Here is a 23,073-nt window from a genome sequence, read left to right on the forward strand (position 1 = left end):
ACAGATAGAAACAGGAGTGTCAGGGGCTCTGCTCACTTTAGGAACAAGCTTTGTGCTAGCTGGTCAGTATCATGTACTAGGCAAGTGTAAACACTAAGTGATTTGACGATGGGTTACCAAGTTTGTGGAATTTGAGAGGATATAATCCAGAGTAGTAGGGAGAGTGTTGAATACCGGGGAGCAACTTGAGTGGACAGATAAGTGGAAATGGAGCAGAATTAACACAAAATAATCGAAAAAGATCTATATATAGCGTAATGAAGATATGGTTGAGTACAGTATAGCAGGGACAGGGTTAAATACAAGGGAGAGGACAGGATTAAGTACAGAGTGGAGTGAATTAAATTAAGAACAACAGTTAGAGAGCTACTTTGTGACTAATGCGGAGAACTCGACTACAAAGTGAATGGAAATGTTTGTCATATGTGATGGTCAAATATAGCCGCTGCAATGCAGAATAATGGTGAAAAGATTAAATGGAAAGTGTTAGATATAAGATTAAACCTTCAGTAACGGTGAGGCTTGAATACAAACGAAGAGAGATGGTTCAGCCAAGGGAAATAGCGAAGATCATATATAGATAACGATATAGTTGAATAAAGAATAACGATGGACACTAAAAACGGACTGAGTGACCGTTGTAAATAAAAGAAGTGAATAGAGGGGATGGAATACAGATGATGGCTTAAACACACATAGAGAGAAAATGACAGAGAGAGAGAGAGAGACAGAGAAAGTGAACGACAGATTAATCTGGAAAGAATTAAACAATGGGGAAGGCAATGGATTGCACAAAGGAAAATAGAGATTATTAAATACTGGGGAATAGAGAATGGATGAAATGCAAAGTAATAGAAATGATTTCCAACTTTTGTCATTTTGGGGGAATTAACATTGGCTTCCAATGTGATACTAACAAATGATCTTACACTTTCAAATTCTCAAAAGTCAAAATTGAGCCTTCCTCTAACTCTGCCCATTGACATAGTTACTTGACTCCCTGTTGCATTGCCTCCCAGCGTCACTTCTCTCCATCTCACCAACTATTCCTCATTCCTTATCCAATTGTCATCAAACCTCACACAAATCCCCATTCCTCACGCCTTCCCTTTCATGCATGCCTTGGCTTGTTCAAGTAGAACAGTGTTGACTGACGTGATGCCCAACTGCTGATCTTGTCCTCACATGAGAGGGAATGAATGGACTTCTGCTATTCTCCTTTGCAATCTCAAAATGAGTTAAGTTGCCTCCTCCAATTCCCAATTCCTCCGTTAACGTTTCAAGAAAGGTTTTTGTTTTTAAACATTCAGGGGATGCGTGTATCGCTGGCTAGCACCAGCATTTATTGAAAATCCCTAATTTCCTAGAGGGCAGGTAAGTGTCAACCACATTGTTGTTGGTTGGGAGTCATATGTCGTACTGATGAGGGAAAGGTGGCAATTTTTTTCCCGAAAGGGTATGAGTGAATTGACAACCGATCATCGTTAGACTCTTTAATTCCAGACTTTTATTGAAGGCAAATTCTACCAAATGCTGCGTCCGGGTCCACAGAACATTACCGGGCTTCTGGATTTACAGTCCAGTGATAATTCCACTTAGTCATTGCTTCCACCTGCTGAATGGCCTCCTCCAGTATAACAGCCTGGAGAAGGGGCTGAACAAAACCAAAAGAAGTGCGGATGCTGTTAATTATAAACAAAAACAGAAATTGCTGTTCATTCAATCAATTCATTAATCGCATCAGTTTCCTACCTCTTCCCAGTCTGACGTTCTGACAACCTAGGCCATTGCTTGAGCCAAACTTCCATCGATTGACTCCACTAGACTCCTCCGACCCCGGTAATAATCACCCACATTTTCTTCCATTAGGCAGAAGGAACAGAAGCCTGAACATACACACCAGCAGGTTCAGGGCCAACTTCCCGGTGGAACTGGGTATGATAGATGCTGGAAATTAGAGTCAAGATTAGAGTGGTGCTGGAAATGCACAGCTGGTCAGGCAGCATCCAATGAGCAGGTAATGAACATTTCATTAGGAGCCCTTCGTCAGAACCTTGACAGACCTTTTGTTTCATAGCATCTGCCCGTATTTCTCATAAACAAAGCTTTTCACTAGACTTCTGAACATGTGACAATAAATAAATAATTTCAAACCAAATCAAACTCAGCCGTGCCGATCTGATCGTTAAATTGTCCCATTTGGCCCAGTTCAATCTGAACCCTTCCTATTCATATCCGCATAGAGACTTCTCAAAGGAGAAGGTGAACAATACAGCAGAGGTGACAGAACCTTCACTGACATTTCGTCATTTGTGTTCTATTATTAAAATGTGTTTCGATCTGTGAATTTGGAACTGTTTACTGAGAATATCTTGTGCCCTTTAAGACAGCTTGTGGTAAAAGGAACAGACGAAACAATCTTTCGTTATTTGTGAAGTCAGTCCTTGAGGCTAATTGTCGGATGAGTCTGGATTAAGAGGGCTTCTACTGACAAAGCGACCAACGGACAGAACTGAGGATCAGCAAATTATTTTTTGCCATTCTTCATGACACGAAACACACAGACATCACATCCTCCCAGTTGCTCCTGTAATCCTAGAAAAGAGTACAATTTCCAGAAGTGATGTCTTACCACCTGAGTTGTTTCCACCTCTGTGGCACATATTTGGCACATGACTGGACATTCTGGAAGTGGACAGCAGGACGCTTCAAAAAGGTAGTCTGTGTGAATCCAATAGGAAAGTTATCATCCCTCTCATCTACAATGGCAAGGGGGATAGGATTGACTGACGACCTGTTTCACTGCTAAATGCTGTTTACAGAATCCTTTATGAGATAACCGCCAACGAGGTCAGGTGTGCTGTGGGATCTGTGAATCACCACGATCAAACCTGTACTGTATGATAAGGATGTCATCTGAGAGCCTCGTGCTCCTTTGTGATGCAATTTGCTATGTGTTGGGGAGTAAGACAGGAAGGTTACTTCATCAGCCTCGACCGGGAGAAGCCCTTTGACAGGAAGTCACACACAAACACGTGTGACTTACTCCACAAAACTGGATTTGGGGACGAGAGCTGCAATTGGATTGGCTTGCGGTGCACCAACTTCGTTAGTGCAGTCTCAATAAATGGGTGGGAATCAGAAAGCTTCACGAACTGTCCTGGAATCAGGCAGCGCTGCCTATTGTCACCTTTCCTGTTTACTTATTGTCCTTGAGATGATTGAATAATTCTTGTGATTCATTAATATGTTTCTTACTTTTTCGCCATTGCCTATCCACTGAGCAAGTGTGCACTTCAGATGTTGAAGATCCAAGTTGAGAGTCTGGTGCCAGAAAACAGCAATTCTGGCAGAGTCCAAGCAGCAGGAGAGGGTATGTTTGGGCATAGGCTGTTCATCAGGAATCAGCTGCTTCCGCATTAATGGCTTATGCCAGAGATTGCGATTTTACTGCTCCTCAGATGCTGCTGACCCGTTTTGCTTTTCCAGCACCACACTCTGTTCCCTGTGAACTAAATCAGTTTTTTTGGCCATTTATGCATCAATTCCTTGTTTTTCCCTGTATATCGATTCAGGGCTCTGGATTTCAAATTCATGTTTCTTCATTCTTCGTTGTAGTAAATAATTTGAGCATTTTATGATAATTGTTCCCAAATACAATAATATTGCTACATAATACTATCTCATTATGTCCGTAACTTTTGGAGAACATGTAATAAATTTCTGCATGCTTACATTTTTACTTTTGTGTCCATACAATGCTGGGAGTTGCAATCAATTAGTGCATTGTGGTTTTTGCTTCTTGGGCAGATGTGAACAGTTCAAAATACTGATGTAGTATTTCAGTCTTTTTCTGAACATATATCTCGCATATCATCATAAAGACAAAATAATAAAGGAAAAAGTTAGGTTTCCACTGTAACTGCATCACTTAATCCATATGTTATTGAGGATCCCCTGAAATTCGACAAGTAATGCGCTGGTAAGAACACTAAACATAAATGTTTGAGGCACGGGGAGCAACTATTTGATCCTGAAGACAAGGATTCAGAAGCACAACATCTTAAGAGATCCCGAATGTGATTCTGTTGCTTTTCTGTTTTACCCACCGATTGTCTACTTCCCGTGGCCAGCTTCGTTTTCCTTCTAACTTCCTTTGATTCCAGATTCCCAACCCTCTGACAGGTCTTATTAAATATTCCTCAGCTTCAGTTGCATGTCTCCCCAGCTGGGTAGCAATCCCCATACAATTAAAACAAAATGAACGCAATATATTCAGATCACCATAGTCTCAGAAGCACTTCCAATAATTTAAATGCCCAAAGTCCTTCCCCTGTAACCAATGTTTCCCAGCCACACGTTCTTTGGACTAATGAGCACTCAGAGTCACCAACGGATCAGGTTTTCAATTTCTTGCCAGATTTCCTACTTTCTACCTACAGAAACTCATTGCTTTTTCTCCTGGTAATAATTGTCATGTGGTCAGCCAGCTGGACCTTATAGGATATGAAATCCCTGATTGGGGCTGTTAATTTGTGCCAATCAGGGACACCTAGCTGATTGTAAAGGGTGAATGTCAGCGATATTGAGATGCTGAATACCTGACTCAGTGGGAGGCCACTGTGAAAGACTGCATTTGTAAATAAATGGTAATTCAGAATACAAATAACTGAAGAGTTATTTTATCACCAAATATTGTTGGTGCCAATGTGGACCAGGACCTCCGCCTTTTTTTCACTTTGCACATTTTCTCGATCCCACCCCTGGTTCACACACAGTCCACCCTCATTCCTTGTCAGGACAGATGCTTCTAAAAGAGTCAATCAGCAATTTTAAGTTTTTCCCCTGCTGTCACTTGATGTTAAAACAGTAGTGGCTTGAATTTGCAGAAAGGAAGCAACAATGAAAGAGTGGAGAGTGGGTAGTCCATGTCCATTTGACTGCATCATTGATTGTCTAGAATGATAACCGGCAAGTTAGGGTTCAGCTCTGAGTGCCTGAAATGCCACAAACTCTGGGTTGTATTCCTGGATGCAGAAGAATCTAAGCGGAGTAAATCTTTTAAACAGAATAATGGAAATCGCCGGCATTGAATGGAAAGAAAGACCTCTTATTGTCTCTTTATTTGGAACATGGAAAAAACATCGAGAAGTTTATTGACGCCTTACATCTTTGCAAGGCTGAAATGAAGGGACGGTGCCTCACATTTCTCCACAATATTTTGGTCAGGCTATGACTTGCTCACTCACACTGAACATGCCCTTCCTCTTTTCAAAATTCCCATGTAATTCTTGTCTTTTACCGTCTCACCTAACTTTGTGTTATCAGCAGGCATAATACACGATTTCACCATGTCGCTCTTTGATAGAGATTATAAACACTGCGTCTCTAATAAAGATTCACAATGCCAGCTTGAGAACATGTAAATGAAATGTTTTTCCCACTCTCTGCTTTCTCTCCTTTACAAGTCCTCACACAAAGACTCATTTCTCCATCACTACAGGACTTAGTGACAACATTGACTACCGCTTCAGGAAGTTAACAAATCTTCACTTTTATCCCTCCCTAGCCTCGCCTTCACATCGCCCTTCAAACTATTCGATCAGTTCATCGGTCGGCGATCTTAAGTTTCTTCACTGCACTTGTGCAGGACACTGCAGGGAACAGAGAATGAATCACCCATCTCTGCTGCTGTACAGCTCATATATCGCTGAGAGTCAGCTATGATATATCTTCTGGACACTCTCATTCTGCGAGGTCGATGTGTATTGATTGGAGCTGATATAACCATCGAGGAACAACCTCATTGCGGATGCATATGAAACTTCAATGGGAAATAGAAAAGCTGTGAGTGAAAGAGCAAAGCAACAGAGACAATTTCTGCCTCCATCAAGATGTTGTGCTTCAGAATCCAAGTCTTAAGGATCAAGTACTTCCCTTACGTGCCGCACAGATCCGGCGGGGGGGGGGGGGGGGGGGGGTGGATAGAGTTGGTACAGGAGATTTACACTTTGAATTTGAGGAGATCCTCAGTCGTGGATGTGTTCAGTGACATAGTTGCAGTCGGATGCTCACTTTCATTATTTATTCTTTGTGATTGTGTGTGTGGTATTGGCGTCGAGCATAACATGATTTTAAAATCTGTACTTACAAAGAAATTGGTCAACAGCCGTCTCTCTCCCCATTCTGATCGTAGTTGGGGGCGGGGCGGGGTGTGGCACCTTTCCTCATGGAATCACACAGGCGACCTCTTTGTAGCAGGCTGTCCGACACCACCAACAGGACCTGGCAGATCAAGTTGTAACTCGGCCAGTTATCAGTAATCAACCTGTTATTTTCTATAAACTTCTCCTCACATTACTTTCTATTGACTGCTCTCCCTATTCTGTATTTAATCCTCTCCATGTTTCCCTGTATTTAGCTTTTTTTCTCTATTACTCTCTAGTAAACCCTCTCCTATTGTCTATTTAATCGTCTGCCCATTATTATTTATCGCATTCTCTCCCTGTTACAATCTTTAACCCTCTCTGTATCTGTGTAACAATACACAGAGACTGTGTCCCTGCATAGTTATTCCTAACAACCGTGGAAACTTACTGTTGCCTGAGGATTCGAGGGCTTTACTAATCGTATTCAGAGATAATTGTTGGTAAATCCTCTCCTATGTACAGTTGCCTGTGACCTCCATGAGAGAGGAATGGAATGACTGAGGGGCCGCACTGTTTGTGGAATTCATGTTATGCAGTCTGGCAAAAAATGATTTGCTGATTATCTTGGAGAGAGTGATGCTTACTGGCTCTTCAACTTCTGGAGATCATCCATGACATAAACCCCAACCATCTGCTACAGTAGGAAGTTCTACAAACGTTTCTCGAGTAGTCTCCATTTCTCTCTCACTTATAGATCACCTTTGAGAATAAAGATCCTCTTGATGCTCCCTTTGACAGATTCCCAAAAGTCTGATGAAGACTCAAAGGAGGACTTCACGTTTCTCCAACTTGTGTAACCCTTTTTAACTCCTCCATGTTTTCTGGTTTTGACAGTTTCACTTTCAGTTTCCATGTTCCCTTGCAGGCCAGCAGGAGGCAGTGGTCAGAGAAGAACACTAACTTGACATCAGTAGATTGTCTGAAATCATATCCAACTTGGCTAGTCTCACTTCACAGGTGAAACTATAGGATCCTTGTCAATCTCCCTTGCCTCTTCATCGTGAATTTTATTTTCGAATGGCACCAGTGGCAGGATATACAGCATTTGGTCTCCGGAGCCTGTTAACTTCTGATCAACAGGCCTGTCGCAAGTTCTTCCTTCTTTTCTCTCTCGTCTTCGTCTTGTTCTTCCATTCCTTGTGGCAGTGATCATGGTGATGTCTACTGCAGCAGCGTTGTGAAACTGAAACAGGAATCCTCGTGTCGGTATTTAATTCTCCTTTACTCCTGACTTAACCTGATCATTATCTGTATTAAACTATATGTATTTAATTATTTCTCTCTTTTCCTATATTAAACCATCTCCCTACTATTCTCTATTGAGCCTGACCCTTTTACTTTTCTTTCAGCCCTCTCACAATTACCCTCCATTGAATTTAATCTTTCAAAACCACACATTAAATCACTAACTCTAAATCTATATTAAACTTTCTCCTTATTGCTCTTTAACTTACACTTTTAATGTCAGTCTCATTTTAATCCTCTCCACAATGTACTGAACCCTCTCCGTTTCCAGTGTATTTAACCCTTTTCTGCCCTGTATTCAGCCCTGTCATCAGTACTCTCCATTTCGTTCTTTCTCTATTACTCGGTGTTAACTCTCTTTTCTTTTGCCCAGTGTAACGCTCACTCAAATTCCCTGTATTGAAAACTCTCCCTTTTGCTCTGTATTAAATCCTGTCACATTCCACAAAGGCTGGTAAACAGTCATCAAGTCACTCTGCATTTTTACTTGCATAGTACATGACACTGACCCTGCTAGCACAAAGCTATTTCCTCGAAAAAGCAGAACTCCTGACTCTCCTGTTTACATCTGACAGCCAGGACTCCATGATTTATCAGGTTAACAGCCCCAATCAGGGATCTCATATTAAATTAGAACCATCCAGTTGACCTCATTGTAATCTGTGCAGCTTCACTGTATTAACCTTCTCCCTTGATCAGTAATCAACCTGTTATTTTCTATAAACTTCTCCTCACATTACTTTCTATTGACTGCTCTCCCTATTCTGTATTTAATCCTCTCCATGTTTCCCTGTATTTAGCTTTTTTTCTCTATTACTCTCTAGTAAACCCTCTCCTATTGTCTATTTAATCGTCTGCCCATTATTATTTATCGCATTCTCTCCCTGTTACAATCTTTAACCCTCTCTGTATCTGTGTAACAATACACAGAGACTGTGTCCCTGCATAGTTATTCCTAACAACCGTTAACACGTGACGGCCGTTGTTCTGTGCCGCCGCCCCTCTGCCCGGCGTTGTGACTGCAGATCGATCCCAAAGTGATGTGGGATCTCAGCAGCACCCCACAGGATCAGACCGATTAAGACTGATGGGACAAAGAAAGGCACACCTTTAAAATGAGATAATGCAGTGTTGCTATATAAATAGAACAGCTCCAATAAACGACAGTATATAAACATGAAGTGATCTAATATTTATATATACACTCGAACGGTTCCAATACAGAACAATATTTCTATATCGATATAAATAGTTTCAATGCACAATAATATTACATGTAAACATAATCAGCTCTAATGCACAACAATATCTTTACAGGCACAAGGAACTCCAACATACGATAAATAATATATGTTCATAGAATCTCTACAGTGTGGAAGAAGTCCATTAGTTGCAACAAGTCCACACTGGCACTCTGAAGACTATCTCACCCAGAACCATACCCCTACTACTCTATGTTTAACATGAATAATGCACCTTACCTACGCATCAATAAATACCATGAACAATATCGCATCAATTCGCCTAACTTTCATGCCTTTGGACTGTTGAAGGAAACATGAGCACTCGAAGGAAACCCATGCAGTTACAGGGAGAATGGGCAAACCCCACATACACAGTAACTCAAGACTGGGATCGATCCCGAGTCCCCAATGCTGTGAGACAGCAGTACTATCCATTCAGCCACCATACCACACTGTAATATTGTCCATATAAAATCTACAATCCTGTGTATATAAGTGACTTGCAGGAAGGAGTTGAATGTACTATTACCAAATTTGAAGATGATATAAAAATAGCTGGGAATGCAAGTTGGCACATTGCATGTGTTTCTTTAGGTGTGGGAATCGTGATCACCTTCTTGAAGAAGATGGGGACGTCAGCTTGTTGGAGGGAGAGGTCGAAAATGTCAGTGAAAACTTCCGCCAGGTGGTCCATACAAGATTTAACTGCACGGCCGGGAAGTCCATCCAGGCCGGCTGCTTTCCTTGGGTTGACTCTCAGGATTACCCTTATGACGTCTGCAGTGATAACTGATGGGATAGATATGTCAGGAGCTGTTTGGGCAGGCGATAATGTGCCTCTGGCATTTTGCTCAAACCGAGGTAGAGAAATCATTAAGTGCCGCAGAGTATGTTTTTGTCTGATAGCTTGTTCTGCTTCATTTTGTATCCTGCATATTTCTTGACTCCTTGCCATCGGTGGAGGGTGTAAGGTAGGTAGGTACGGGCCTCGTACGTGGTCTGGCATCCCTGATAGTCCTACGGAACTCAGATCTGGATTCCCTGTATAGGTCTGGGTCTTCCCACTTTCATATCGCCCTTCTGTTCTTCAGTTCAGAGTTGATTTCCCGGTTCACTCAAGGTCTACACCTGGGGAACACGACAATTGACTTCTTCAATATGCTGTCCTCCATGCATTTGATGATGATTTTCGTGACGGTGATGATGTAGTCATCCAGGTTTTCCGCTCAGTACTTGAACAAGATCCAGCCCATCAATTCCAAGTAGTCCCAGAGATTGTCATTCACAGCCTCAGACCAGCATTGTACTTCGTTTTGTAAATGGTCCTCCCATTTCAGCTTCTTCTTGTAACCTGTTTCCACGTGTAGAAGAGACTAGGACCAGAGGACACGGTCTCAGACTGAAAGAACGACCTTTGGAACTGAGAAAGAAAGGAATTTCTTCAGCCAAATTGCACTTAATCGGTTGAAATCATTGCCATTGAGGACTGTGGAGACCAGGATTTTGAATGTGTGATGATGCTACCCCTTTACAAAAGTTGTGTTGTCCTTGATTTTTTTAAGCAGAGTGTTTGTAAATGCAGCAATTGTGGGGTGACTGGTTTGGGTGGGTTGTCGGACCAGTTTCATGATGGCGAATAGACACGGCTGTCAAGTTTTGAAAACAAAAACATCTATTCAGTGAAAGGAGTATGGACAGTTTACCCAGCTCAGCTATTCTCTTGGTTTTCTTTTTGGGTTTGGGAGAAAGTGAGGACTGCCAATGCTGTAGATCAGAGCCGAGATTGTGGTGCTGGAAAAGCACAGCAGGTTAGGCAGCATCCAAGGAGCAGGGGAATTGACATTTCAGGTACACGTCCATCACCGGTGTTATGCATGTGATCCGACGTTCTGAGAGTTAAATTGGAGGGGGTTGGGGCTGCGGTGAATTAGCTTACAATGTAATAGACAGATGAAGTTAGGGGAGAAGGTTATAGATCGGAGAGGAGGGTGGACGGAATAGATAGGAAAGACAATGGATTGGTCAAGAGGGTGATGAAAAGTTGCAGGCTTGGGACTGGGATGATGTGGGGGAGGGGAAAAGAGGAAACTGATTAAATCCACATTAATCCTCTGTGGTTGCAGGGCCACAGTTGGAAGATGATGCGTTCTTTACCCAGGCGTCGGATGGTTTGGTTTGGTCAGGTATTTGAAAGCAGACAGTTCTTTTTGGCTGCTGGTTAACAAATGACTGCAAGGAAGAAGGTGTTCCATACTGAATCTCTCTCCGACATCTCTCGTCTAAGACCTTTGTTTGATTTTATCTGTTTTGCCATTGTATATTTACGGTGATTATTGGAGGAATTTGAAATAATCATTTAATTGTGATAGTCTGTTGAGTTTTAGATAAAGGAAGTTATTTGTGTTCTGTTTTCTTTTGTTTGTGTTTCATTCGGTACAATTAAATAAATTCTGTTTAGTTAAAGCAAAGCGTTTTGATCAGCTCCTGGAATATCCAGTTTACACCTGCTCAAAATAAGTTGAAAAGTTAGAGTCTGTGCTACCATCTTGAAATGTTTTGGGAGGGTCTGGCCTGGTACATAACAAATGTATTTTAAATAGAGATATATGGATACTTGAATAGTAATGGGATCAAAAGTTACGGGGAGAAGGGAGTAGAGTAGAATTGAAAAGCAGATCCTTCATGATCAAACCACAAGAGCTGACTCGATGGGCTGAATGGCTGAATTTCACTCTGACATTATAGGACTTTATGATCATAAATGTAACAATATTTCTAAATGGATGCAAACAGCTCCAACAAAATGCTTCTTTATTGTATCCTTGATTCAAACTGGAATGAACTGAAATCATGCCTTTCATTGAATATTCCCTTGCATTGTTTCGTTCTGACGGCTTAGGTCCTTGAACTGTTCATCTATCAGGGTGTAGGAAGTAATTATAATAATATTTAGGTATTTCCCTGGATGCCGAAAATACGTCTATGAGAGCAATCTTTGCACCGTCGGGTTCACTTGTCCTTTTTCAGAAGAGGAAGTCTCATGATTAGTCAGAGACAGAACCAGACCCAGAGGGACACAGAAACACATCAGCACTCTCCCATACTCACATAGACATACACAGGGAAACATGCCCACACCTTCATATGCATACACATACACATGCACACAGAAACACACTCAGACACACATATACGCAATAACATGCCCCCCCCCCCCGCCACACACACAAGTTCAGTCGCAGTAAGAATGTGAACAGACTGAGGAACAAAACACACATGCGTGTACACACACATGCACACGTGCACAATAACACAGTCAAACTGAAAAGTTGGAACTCACCCACACAAAGACGACCTAAACATTCCCACACCCTCACAACACACAAAGGAATACAATCAGAGTTCAGAACTTAGATATGCCTACACGCACACACACACACACACACACACACACCACCCCCACACACAAACACAGGAAAAGACATGCTGAGAAACTTCGGAACATGCCCATGTACAGACATCCGCACACACACAAATAATCATGCTCTGGCATATGAACTTAAATTGTCACACAGCACCAGCTATCTGATGAAGGGCGGCACGGTGGTGAGCACTGCTGCCTCACAGCGCCTGAGACCCGGGTTCAATTCCCACCTCAGACGACTGACTGTGTGGAGTTTGCACGTTCTCCCCGTGTTTGCGTGGGTTTCCTCCCACCGTCCAAAGATGTGCAGTTCAGGTGATTTGGCCAAGCTAATTTGCCCGTAGTGTTAGGTTAGGGGTAAATGGTATGGGTGGGTTGCGCTCCAGCGGGTCGGTGTGGACTTGTTGGGCCGAAGGGCCTGTTTCCACACTGTAATGTAATCTAATCTAATCGAGATGATCAAACTCCATTAGACTTAATTACGGCAATGTGCCAAAGTATTGCTCCTGTATCAGTGCACTTTGTATTTTGCAAAATCACTGCCTGGGGAATGATGGGATGTGAGTATGTGACAATTGTCTGACATGGTCAATGTGAGACAGATGCAGAGAGTGCGAAGGCGAGACAGAGAGACAGAGAAAGATAGGCAGAGAGCCAAAGAAGGATAGTCACAGACGGAGACAGAGAGACAAAGAAACAGATAAAAAGGTAGAGAGAGAGAGAACAATACAGACAGGGAGGCTCACAGAGCAAGACAGAGAGAGAGAGAGAGAGAGAGAGAGAGAGAGAGAGAGAGAGAGAGAGAGAGAGAGACTGATCCAGAAGCTGAGACATGCTGGCAGTTCGAGAGAGGAATAGACAAAGATAAACAGAAAGGGGCAGACATAGAGAGAAAGCAGAGGATCTGACGTAAGGTGAGCTGAATGAACGTATTCTCAAAAAAATGTGTCTGCGAAAAATAAACTCCTTCAGATGAGGGGATCACCTGCACCCGCAGCCTTTCCCCTGGTGTCATAGATAGTTCGGGAGTAACAATTTCCGACCTTCCTGCTCTTCCCCTGAAGGGGAAATGCAGCGATCTTTCCTGTAGGTCTTTCACAGTCATCCACAGGACTGGCAGTGAAAACCCAATGTTGCAGCTGAACCCATCACTCACAGCCAGTCCGTCATTTTCAATCACTCCTGCACCCTCTTTTCATCTGACCCTGACGTTGGCCGTTACCTGTTCCCCTTTACCTGCAGTCACTTTGTCACGCCGTTCAGTATTGCTGAATTTGGACATAGATAGATTCAAATTCAGATTGTGGGATGGGGGTTGCCGTGGTGCAGTGCACAGGTGCACACGGAATGCGGGTTTGCTGGTACAATTTAATGAAACACGATCTACTGGCTGGCACGAGGACCAGACGTGAAGGGCTGAAATTTTCTGTGTTCCCCTGTGTGTGACAAACCGCCTGTCAATCAGAAATTGCAACGTTTTGCTGAGCGTACTGAATGTTGACCTATTCTGTTCCCCTCCTTCCCGTCCATGATTGGGTATATACTCAGATCCATGTGATTATAATGATGGAATATTGGCCATGCGTATGCAATTCCTGGACTTGGAAAAATGCGGTTGCTTCTGGAGTTCTCCCCGTTGCTTTGATGAGTTATTAAGTGAAGAATTTGTGTAACCAGTTGATGCACCAAATCCTGAACTTCGTTCTGAACTTGGACGGAGATACTGATTAAATAATGTGTTTGTGCTGCAGTTGAAATCCTTCAACATTACTCTGACGAACACAAGATTCTTCAAAGAACCTCCATGCTTGTCAGGAGTTGTTCTATTAATGCTGTAATATAAGACATTTGCCCAGAAGCAACCCACAGACGTATGAAGCTGGTGGATATTGTGAAGAGGAAAATCACAGACTTCCCGTGTTTCTCCATCTCTGCACCTTTCCGACGCTCTCCCTTTCTCTGACCCCTCAGACTCTTGCAGATTCGACTGGCCACGAAAATGTATGTCATGGTCAGAGTGTTCATCCAATGAAATAACACAAATGGAATGAAAGGATTTAAATGTGACCGAACTAAATTACTCCAGCCACGTATGATCAGTGATATAGTTTAACTTTGATCGAATGTACCATGGAACATTGTCAATTATCTTCCGACTTCCAAACTAAAAATAGCTGGAAATGTTTTTTGAACAGACCAGAAAGCCAGTTGTTGCCAGAGCCACAGCCAGGGCTTTCTCTGAACAACATTTTCTCGTTATTTTCAGGCAGCAAATAGACAAAAAATAATCAAAGGAGGCAAGGACAGTGAACCAGATGGAACAACCTGTGGCTGCACTGACAAGGACAAAGACAGCACTGCCCACAGAAATCATGACCATAGACACTTTGGGAAGAAAAAGTGTCTAATTGGAACAGTATGATGTTAGTCAGAATGCACAGTATATCTGATGTTCCCAGAGACAACAGCCAGCGCGGTGTGCATTTGGAGAGGCCACATTTTCCACGCAAGAGACCGAAAATCATGAAGAAATTAACTGAAAGAGACAGGAGGTAAAATGGAAATCGGAACTTACAGATCAGACATTGTCTATGTCAGCCCAGATAACAGTGGAAGATCTGAGCACGTAAATGGGTGGGTTCAGAAGTTAAATCTAAAAATGATGGTTCCAAGGCTAACTCATCTCAAATCTGCTCACTCCTGGGTTTAACTAAGTGGGGACAGGGTATTGGCATAAGTTTGACGGTGAAGTGCAGGAGGTTCAGAAAGGATTTGAGGAAACCCTTTCACCCAGAGTATGGGGTTCTGAGAATTCAGTGCTGGGGGCTAGTTGAGGCGCGAAACCTCACACCTTTTAAAAACTATCTGTTTGGACTTTTGAAGTGTCATGATATTCGACGTTATGATTACATTACTGGAGGCTGGGACAAGTGCAGGTTTCGTATTGTTTTGACAGCACAAAATTGATGGACCGGTTCTGTTCTGCTCGATGATTCGAAGAAATGCCTCTGGGGGGCAGCTTAGGGAGTGAACTATTTCAATGACATAAGTCAGATTGAGGATGCTGGAAACACCAAACAGAAACGGCTGGCGAAACTCAACAGAAATGGCAGTATCAGTGAAGACCGAAATAGTTAACAAAATCACTCATCAGAACATCTTCATCTGAACATGGGTCATTGGAGTCAAAAAGTTAACTCCGTTTTCTCCTTGTATAAAACTACATCGTCACAGAAGAAGCAGATGGGTTCATTTCAAAAAGTAAACTGAGATTCAAAGTGTTGATAATCATCTATTATGGAACATTTGTTAGATTTCTCTGAGCATACCAGGGGATAGTTCTCGTAGCCATATTACAGCAAGATGTGTCGTTCCACCTGAGAAGATGCAAATATTCAATGGAGAACGCTAACAGCTGAGAATGTTTGTTTTATCATTTAAGGCACAAGCGCTCACTGTGATCATGAAGTGAAGACTTGTTGTCTCATGACTTTTGAAAAGTCAAAAATTCCATGTCATATTCAGCAAATCTTCTAATTTTACTGGTACATTCCATCAGCAAAGCGTGTAAAAGTCAATTAGAGAAATGTAATTTGTTTGTTGAAAATTGCATCCTCTGCGCTGTGTGACTCCAGTAATTCTGGAATGTGACTGTCGATGTGTTATGAGTAAAATATATAATGCAAAATAAAACACATATTTTACTAGTGCAATTACTGAATGCGTCTTTTCCATTCTGTGCATAGCGGAATTTTATCAAAACCCAGTCTCTCTGACTGTCCATTGTGTTCTATTCATGTCCAGGGTAACTACCATTTAAAGTAATGATCGGAATACCCAACAGTCAGTAGACTGAACGAGACAATATCATTTTACTTTTCTTTTTTTATGAAAAGCACTTTTTCTTATAATTAGAACAAGCAAGCAATATTAACCTGAAGAGTTAATTGATAAATTCCGATGTTGTAATGTCAAGTAAAATTAAACTTCCCTGTGAAGAATTTTTAATGCACTATAAAAATTGTGAAACTATGAACATTTTACCAATGAGTAATTGGAAGGTCGCCACAGCCCCCTGGAATTCACTTCAACACTTCAACAATGATCATTTAGAACTGCTGAAAAATTACAGAACAGAGTGAAGCCATTCAGTACAGCAAATGAATTCACTTTCATACTCTTCAATTTTCCGGCCATTCCATCGATTTTCGGTCTCTTGCGTGGAAAATGTGGCCTCTCCAAATGCAGGAGAGCATTGAAACTTAAAGAGTTTATTCATGTTTGTATCACTAAATAAATAAACTTTTACCTATTATAATCCCATTTGCCAACATCTCGTCCACGCCCTTTACTTTACCACAAATGTGAAGACAGGTTCCCATTATATCAGTTGAGGATTGCCATCACAATCTCCACAAACAGACAGTGAATTCCAGGCACCCAACAACCTTCAGGATGAAATAATTACCCTCATGTCCCCTTTCGTCTTTCCATTAATCAGTCTCACTCTGTGTCCAATGGCAAATGGTGCCCTCCATTCGGGATAACAGTTAGATATCCAAGACACTGAATATTTTGTACATTTCAACCACATCAGCCCTCATTATCATCGGTTCTCTCGGAAACAACCTTAACCCTTTACATCTTCCGTCAATGCTGCAATAAATTTCACGCGATGGCAGCATTCCTGTTAAAATCCTCTGTGTTCTCCCTGAAGCAATTCGATCCTCACTGTTGGGTGGCGACTAGAACTGTAAACAAAACTGTACTGTAAGCTCCCCAGTTTATCATGAACTTCCAGTGTTACATGTCTGGCAGGGGTGAGGAAATTTGTTTGAGTTACCTCTGGTGCCAGATGAAGAGGTACAAATTTTGAGGGACGGCTGATGGGGAATTGTATCCCACTGCTGATGTCAGATCATATAATCTGGAGCATATAATAGATCTTAAGGTGTGTCGTTGGAGTGCAGTCTGCCGTCAGTTTTTCAGAACTCAGGAGTTAAATTTTGTGTTGAATAGCCTCATTTCTGTTCTGATACCAACTGACATAAGTATTGAACTACTGAGACACAAGGCAAAAATCAAGCTTGATTGATTGCAACCTTATTTGCTTTTGGTTTAATAAAGAGATATCTTGCTATTGTAAACGCCCAATACTGCAAATACTTCATCAACAACACAATAGAAAATTACTGCAACAGAAACGATGGTAAAATAGAATTAACCACACTATGTACTTGCGACACAGATTCAAAGGCATTGAACATACAGTAAATGTTGAATACCATTAAACTCAAAGGAATGCATGAATTCAAAAGAAAGAAAATGACTTTTAATATTAAATAAAGCAACACTCCTGCTGCCATTCGAAAGAATATAGCTCTTGTATCTTACACCAGATTCCCGGTATCTAACACTTAGTTCAGGGAGTTGTGACTTCCACTTTTAAACTGGAACTGTAGTAACTTCTTACTGAAGGGATCACACAGCTGAGTGTCAAAGTCCTCAACTTTATATCATTTCTTCAGGACTTTGGTTTGTTTCTAATATTTCAGTACTGGGATGATCATGAAATGTTCAGTCTTATGCAATCTAATCCACAAAATCTCACATTTCCTTCTGATGAGCACAGATCTATGCATTCACCCAGTTCCAATGTATTCCAACGGCTAAAAAAATGACTCAAGTTCAGACGTGAAACTGAAGGTTTCTCAGTTAAGGTTGCTTTCTAAAATCTCAGATTCTAGAACTCTCCAACAAATCTTTGACTCTCCATTAAAGCCATGCTGACTTACAAACAATCGAATATAAACAAAAAAAAATCATTCATGCACAAAGGCATTCAACACACAGCGAAACTTCAAATGTAGCTTTTGTTAGAAAGTAGTGGTTGATCCCTCTCTGACAACTAAAACTGCACCATCCAAAGAGGAGCAACTCATCCTATAAGCCGTAAATAGAGTGTGAAAGTTTGCACAACCAGCTTTTCAGAAACATCTTGTAGTTGAACAAAATAAATCCCTGATACTCACTTTAAATTCAACAAGCAACACTTTATCTAACTCTAATAATTAACAAATAAAATATACTATGAACAAACTTAATAAATCCCTCCTAATTACTAATTATTCTCGACTAAAGCAAACTTCTATTGATATACTGGTTTAAATTCCTTAATTTAAAAAAAAACCCTCAGAATTTAGTCTCCAAATTTATAGCCAAGTGATGCGTCTTCTGGAATATTCTCTGTATTCTTCCGTCGAGTCTTCTGTTAGAAATGCTTCCTCCAATTCTTTTGCCGGGAAGCTTTTTTTCCATTGTTGGTCCAGTTATTTTTTTTTAGGTGGTGGTTTAGAGTGTGAAAGCCAATTCTTTCTCAAAAGTTGAGATCTATTAACTCTGGCAATTAGCTCTGGGTTCTCTGTCCAACTATTGTCTTCTTTTGTACCCTTGATGACATAACAACATTCTTGTATATGATTGAGTCTATGTTGCGAAAAGATCTGATTTAATTTTAATTTATTTTCAGCGTCTAAGGGCCTGGTTCTAATTGATCAGTTAAATTCAAAACTTGTTGTCTTGATAAAATATGCTCCTTGACCTGTTAACTGTACAGCCTTTTGATAAAAAAAGTTTCCGTTTTAGGCGCTTGGTGTACCTGTAAGCCCCCAAGCTGCTGCTCGCAGACATCCATTTTAAGCTCCAAACACAGAAATAAAAACAACATCTTTTAAAAGAATCATGCAATGCTTTTCCCATTTTACAATTTTATAAATAAAACATTCTAACTACCCGCCCCTAATCCACAATTATTCTACTCCAGTTCACGACACAGTCTTAACAGAAATGCTGACAAGTCTGAACTTCAGAGAAGGCCGCTATCTATTAACTCTAACAAAAAACAACAGAACCAAACTCACTGAAATGATACTTTCTACATAAAAATCCCATAGCTCATATCGTATTTTCCATAGTCACTAATTTTTCCAAAAGTTCAGAACTGTTCCAATGAAAAAAAAAGAAAAAGTCAGTGATAGTTTTATCACCTGTCTCCGCTGTTGTTTCGCGTATGTTATTCATGTTCACCTTTGTGATGACTGGATTGGTATGTGAGCAGATAAGGTTTAGAGGCACATGGGCCAAATGAGATTGGATTGATTCAGATCATCTGGTCGGAATCGATGAGTTGGACTGAATTGTTTCTGTACTGTGCATTTCTATGATTCCATGATTCAAAGTCTGAATTTAGTTTCTCAGCCCATTTATTTCTTTTCAGACACTCGTTGCACTGGGGAGACAGCTACCCCGGTGCAGAGTGTGTTTCTGAAAATACTCCCCCAACCGCGGGTTGCAGGGAGACCCCAGTGTCCATACCGTGTGTGAACAGAGTTTGGGTCTCTTGTTAATTCCATAAACTCCCAAAATTAGTTTTGAAATGACTGGCATTACCTGACAAAGGTAAAAGCGGATCTCCTGTTTCTGCAAGAGTGTAGGATTCAGCATCCCAACAGGTCCAGTGAAGGTTCGAGCATAATGGATCTGATTGGCCTTTAACCTGGTTGGGGACATAAAATACCGTTCCTCTGGTCTGTGCATTCTGCTGTAAGGAGGCAACTTCAAAATCTCCGAGGTTAAGGAGGTGGCGGAAATGAGGCTCCTCCTCGTAGCAGAGGCTATGTACAGAAACGCTCCCCTGAGACTAATGAACGTGCATGGCTTGATGGAAAAGAATGATTAGCTGGGTGTCCTGCAGCAGTTCCCACTGCTGTAGGCATGCCCAGACCAGTCATTCTGGGCAGAGACTGCAACTTCATCATCGATGCGGATGGTAGATGCTGACAGCAAACCAGACACTATGTCCAGATTCTTGATGGAAACGGTTAAAGCTGCATGATATCTTCAGCACCCCTGCAGATCGAACGTGGCCTAGATACACTTAGTCTTAGCCAGAAGGCTCCATCTATGAATACAAAGAGGTAGGTTTCCTCTTTGTATTCATCATGTTCGTAGTCAGATCTACCATCTTCAAGCCGACGTTCTTCTCTGACCACTGCCTCCTGCAGGCCATCAAGGAAAGGACGTATCTGAAAGAGAAATTGATAACCCCAGAAAACTTTGAGAAGCTCAAAAGGGATCTCACAGTGTGGATAGCCGTGAAGCCCACCATTGAGGTTCAACTAGACGTGTGGGAAACCGTCGAGGGGAACAAAAGGCGTTCTTTATCCTCAATGGTGTTGAAAGTGTGGGAGGGATGGGGAAAGCTGTCCAAAATCCATAAAACCGCGCAGCGCCTATTCCTGTTGCAGACAAAGAGGAGCGATATCACAGACGTTCTCCAGAATGTGAAGAGCCTGTAAGCCACACTCTTTGCCTCGGAAGTTTCAAAGATAATCTCCCAGTGCAGGGTCCACACCGTGGAGCAGGATGAAATGTGGTCGCATTTTTTCATCCAGAAAGTACACAGAGAGAGCTCGATATTTCGCAGTCTGAAGAAAGAAGATTGTTCTGTATTTCTCAGTCTAACATCTTTTGGATCAACGAACGTTTTTTCTGCCAGACAACATAGCATGCAGCCCACAGACAGCACAATCTCACAATCATTCCTGTTCTCTATCATGGAGCTATTATACAACAGCACGCAACAAAGGCGGCATCAGTTTCTGGATGAGCTGACCATAGCCATTGATTCGTGAGAAATAATTTAAATTCCCGTAAGTGTGGAATTACCAACCCACTTTACTATTACTTACTACCGGTAAGTAATTTTAAAATTACTTACCGGTAGCGGGCAGCGGTGTTTATTTTTTGCTCTCTTGACAGAAAGAGCGGGAGCAGCAGGGGAAGTGACGAAGACCGGAGGGGCAGCCGGGAAGGAAAGCAGTGAGTATAAAAACTCACCCTTCGACGCCAATGGTCACTTTGAGTGCGAGCAGCAGCCAAGGTAAGACTGTTTGTTTTAAAATTACTTACCGGTAGCGGGCAGCGGTGTTTCTTTTCTCTCTTGACAGAAAGAGCGGGAGCAGCAGGGGAAGTGACGAAGACTGGAGGGGCAGCTGGGAAGGAAAGCAGTGAGTACAAATACTCACCCTTCGACGCCAACGGTCACTTTGAGTGCGAGCAGCAGCGAACGTAAGACAGTTTGTTTTAAAATTACTTACCGGTAGCGGGCAGCTGTGTTTATCTTCTCTCTTGACAGAAAGAGTGGGAGCAGCAGGGGAAGTGACGAAGACCGGAGGGGCAGCCGGGTAGGTTTTTTTCCCTTTTAAAAGCGCTCAGGAGAAGAATCCGAGGCACTACAGAGGTAGTGTCTCCCACCCGCCCTCCTCCTCTAACCCAAATAATAAGACCCGTTGTGGTAAGTAGGTAAGTGCTGCATTTTGCTTGTCGTATTCTTTAGACCCAGTTTTTTTATAATAGGTAACTTTCAGAGGGATGGCAGTGAAGGCAGTGCAATGTTCCTCTTGCAACATGTTTGAGGTGAGGGACGCCATGGACGTCCCTGCTGATAACACTTGCAGGAAGTGCACCCATCTCCAACTCCTCCAAGACCGCGTTAGGGAACTTGAGCTGGAGTTGGATGAACTTAGGATAATTCGGGTGGCAGAGGGGGTCATAGATCGGAGCCTTAGGGAAGTAGTAACTAGAAAGATGGTAGGTAGATGGGTGACAGTGAGGGGGACTGGCAGGAAGCAGCCAGTGCAGGGACCACCTGCGGCCGTTCCCGTCAAGAACAAGTAAACCTTTTTGGATACTTGTGGGGGGGGGCGACTTATCAGGGGTAAGTAACGGGGCTCAGGCCTCTGGCACGGAGCCTGTCTCCGTTACTCAGAAGGGAAGGGTGGAGAAGAGCAGAGCAATAGTAATTGGGGACTCGATAGTTCGGGGCAGAGATAGGCAGTTTTGTGGGAACGAGAGAGACTCGCGTTTGATATGTTACCTCCCAGGTGCAAGGTACGTGATGTCCCTGATCGTGTTTTCCGGGTCCTTAAGGGAGAGGGGGAGCAGCCCGAAGTCGTGGTCCACATTGGCACCAATGACATAGGCAGGAGGAGCGCTGAGGATGTTAGGCAGGCTTTCAGGGAGCTAGGTTGGAAGCTCAGAGTGAGAACGAAGAGAGTTGTAGTCTCTGGTTTGTTACCCGTGCCACGTGGTAGAGAGTCGAGGAATAGGAGAGAGAACAGTTAAATGCGTGGCTACAGTGATGGTGCAGGAGGGACGGATTCCGGTATTTGGATAACTGGGGTTCTTTCTGGGAAAGGTGGGATCTCTATAAATAGGATGGTCTGCACCTGAACCTGAGGGGCACCAGTATCCTTGGTGGGAGGTTTGCTAGTGCTCTTGGGGGGAGGGGGGTTAAACTAACTCTGCAGGGGCATGGGGACCCAGACTGTAGTTTTAGGGTGCATGACCTGGAGTGTAGGGAGGTTAGGAACATGGCATCAATTTCAAAGGAGGGTGCCTGTAAACAGGAAAGTTTTTTGAAGTGTGTATGCTTCAATTCAAGAAGTATACGAAATTAGGTAGGTGAAATTGCAGCGTGGGTTGGTACCTGGGACTTCGATGTTGTAGCTATTACGGAGACATGGATAGTACAGGGACAGGATTGGCTGTTGCAGGTTCCAGGGTTTAAATGTTTTAGTAGGGTCAGAGGTGGGGGTAAAAGAGGGAGAGGTGTGGCATTGCTTGTCAAAGTTAGTATTACAGATGTGGAAAGGACAATGGATGAAGACTCCTCATCTGAATTATTTTGGGTGAGGTTAGGAATAGGAAAGGTGAGCTCACCCTGTTAAGGATTTTTTACAGACCTCCTAATAGTCCTAGAGATGTAGAAGAAAGGATTGCGAGGATGATTCAAGAGAAGAGTGAAAGTAATAGGTTGGTTGTTATGGGGGACTTTAACTTTTCTGATATTGATTGGGAAAGCTAGAGCTCAAGTTCGTTAGATGGGTCA

The sequence above is a fragment of the Chiloscyllium plagiosum genome, unplaced genomic scaffold (genome assembly GCF_037043375.1).
Source record: "Chiloscyllium plagiosum isolate Xiang-an unplaced genomic scaffold, Cpla_swu_hap1 HiC_scaffold_40, whole genome shotgun sequence".
Lineage (NCBI taxonomy): Eukaryota > Metazoa > Chordata > Chondrichthyes > Orectolobiformes > Hemiscylliidae > Chiloscyllium > Chiloscyllium plagiosum.